The sequence below is a fragment of the Struthio camelus genome, unplaced genomic scaffold (genome assembly GCF_040807025.1).
Source record: "Struthio camelus isolate bStrCam1 unplaced genomic scaffold, bStrCam1.hap1 HAP1_SCAFFOLD_86, whole genome shotgun sequence".
Classification (NCBI taxonomy): Eukaryota; Metazoa; Chordata; class Aves; order Struthioniformes; family Struthionidae; genus Struthio; species Struthio camelus.
The window spans coordinates 270,001-272,500 of NW_027182643.1; the positions used below are offsets into that span (position 1 = coordinate 270,001).

A 2,500-nucleotide genomic window follows, 5' to 3' on the forward strand; every position below is an offset into this window, starting at 1 on the left:
AACCCCGGGCCCCGGGAGGAGGACGAGGTCGTGGCGGTGGGTGTCGGGCGCACCCCGCGGGTGGACGCTCCGCCGAGGGGCGCTGGAGCCGGCTGGCGGGTGCCGGGTTCCCCTCCGCGCCCCGCCTCGTCGCTGCCGCTGAGGCTGCCGCCGTCGCCGCGAGGCGGCGGTGGCCCGGCGGCGGGCGGCGGCGGGGGAGGCACCCCCGCGGGGATTTCAGGTCGTTTCCCTCACCCCAGGGCCAGGTACCTAGCGTCCGCGCTTCTCCTGCCTCCCCTCGGTGACCCACCCGTGTGGTCCCGTGTGCCAGCGTGCTCCTCCCGGGCGCTGCGCTGCGCGTGCCGCACCGGCCGTGCCCTGCCGGCCTTCCACGCTTCCTCCTCCCCTCCCTTCCCCCCCCCCCCCAACCGCTCCAGCCGCCCCACGCCGTGCCGTGGGGGCCGCGCTGCGAGTCGGCCGGGCCGGGGGTGGCGGGGGGCGGCGGGGGGGGGGGGGGCGCGCTGGGAGGAAGGAGGAGGGCCTCCGGCCACCGCGGCCGCCGGTAGCGGCCCCCCCGGGTAGGGATGGCCATGGGCCCCGGGCTCCGGGCCCGAGGGTTCTCGGTCGGAGAGCCGGGCGGGGGTTTAAAGACTCGGGCGGCCCGATGCGACCCGGGGGGCAGCCGGGCGTGCTGCCGGAGGGGCCGGGGGGTCGGCGCGCGCGGGCGCCGCACCCCCCCATGCCCGCCGGCGCGGCCCGTGCATGCCCCGCGGGCAGCCGGGACGGAGAGGGGTACCCTGCCCCCTCTCTCCGCGGTCTGGTCTCGGCGGAGAGACGCCGCGCGGTCGGCTTGCGCCGGCCTGCCTCGAACGCGCGACCCCGGCGCGAGCGCGTGCTCGCCGCCGGGACGGCGAGCCCCCACCGCGGGTGGTGCGGACGCCGAGCCCCAGCGCATCCCTTCTCCTCCCTGGCCGGTGCTCTCAGTCTCCCGCCGTGGCCGTCGGCGGCACCCTTCCTTCCCTCCCCCCCCCGCCCTGCCCCGGCACTCCGCCATCCGGCGCGCCTGCCTCGCTCTGCCCGACCCGGCTTCGCTGGGCGGCAGGCGGGCGGCGGGCGGGCGGGCGGGGGCGGCCCCTCCCGGTCTCCGCGTGGAGGCGGGGAGAGCGGGCGCCGTTCCCCGTCCGTCCCGCCTCGCCCGTCTGCCTGCCGCCAGGCGTCTGCCCGCGGAAGGGACGGGCGAGTGCGTGGCGTCGCTCGGGAGGCTGCGTGTGTGCAGGCGGGTGTTGGGTGCCGTCTCCGGGGCGGCGGAGCTGGAGGCCGGTGAGGCGAGCGAAGGAGCTCGGAAGCGTGCGGCTGGCGGGTCGCGGGCGCGCGGGCAGCGGGTGGCGCCGCTCCCAGCGGCGGCCGGGCTCCGACGCCGGGGCTCCGCGGGGACCCACACCCCGGTCCCTGAGGCAGGTGGCGCGGCTGGCGCGCCGCTCCCTGCTGGGCCAGGCCGAGCCGGGCGCCTGGGCCGGACTCGAAGCGAGAAAGGGGTTGTCCCAGGTCGGGAGCGAGGGCTCCCCGCCCCTCTCGTTCGGGTCTGTTCTCCCCCCCCCCCCCCTTTTTTTTTCCCTCTGTGCTTGTACGGTCAGTGAGGCGTGCCCTCTCTCTCCGCTGTCCCTTGCTCAGCAGCCGGCGTCGGCGTGAGGAGGGAGGCAGAGCGGATGGGGGCCCTCAGGGGGCTGCGAAAGCTGCCCGGTCCCCCCGCGCGCGCGGTGGGGACCGAAACCGAGACAACTCTTAGCGGTGGATCACTCGGCTCGTGCGTCGATGAAGAACGCAGCTAGCTGCGAGAATTAATGTGAATTGCAGGACACATTGATCATCGACACTTCGAACGCACTTGCGGCCCCGGGTTCCTCCCGGGGCTACGCCTGTCTGAGCGTCGCTTGACGGTCAATCGTCACCCCCATTGCCGCGTTGGCGCAGCGGTGTGCCGCCCCTCGGGGGGGGGCCGGGGGGGGCGGCGGCGGCGGCGAGTCGGTGGGGGGGCGGCGGCGGCGGTGAGTCGGCGGCGGCGGCGGAGCCGGGACCACCGGTGCGTGCACCGGTGGCCCCGGTCTTCCGGCTGGCCTGCCTGCCCGGCTCCGGCCGACCGTCCGCCTCCACCGTCCGCGGCCGGCGTGCCTTGCCCTGCCCTCCCTCCCCTCCGAGCCCGGTGGCCACCGCTGCCCTGCGCGGTGTGTGCGGTGTGGCGCGGCTGGGGCGCCTCGCAGGCCCGCGCCGCCGGGGAGAGGGGGTGCCTCTCCTCCCCGTGTGGGCCCGGGCCTTCGTCCCCCTAAGTGCAGACTCGGGAAACCCCCGCTCCCGGAGCGCCCGCTGTGCGGAGTTCGTCCCGCCGGGCCCCCAGGTTCGGTCGGTCGCGGTGGCCCGGCACCTGCCGCCGCCGCCCGCCGCCACCGCCAGTGCCCGCCGTACGACGGCTCTCCTCCACCACTCTCCCGGTGGTGCGCTGGTCCCCCGTTCCCCTCCGGCGGGG

At 77.8% G+C, this 2,500-nt stretch overlaps 1 non-coding gene across 1 annotated transcript; it reads left to right on the top strand.

Moving 5' to 3' along the window:
• The first annotated feature begins 1,756 nt into the window (after positions 1-1,756).
• On the top strand, positions 1,757-1,909 carry LOC138065077 (5.8S ribosomal RNA). Its single transcript, XR_011138240.1, has one exon. It is a non-coding gene; the product is annotated as a 5.8S ribosomal RNA (ribosomal RNA).
• The last annotated feature ends 591 nt before the right edge of the window (positions 1,910-2,500 follow it).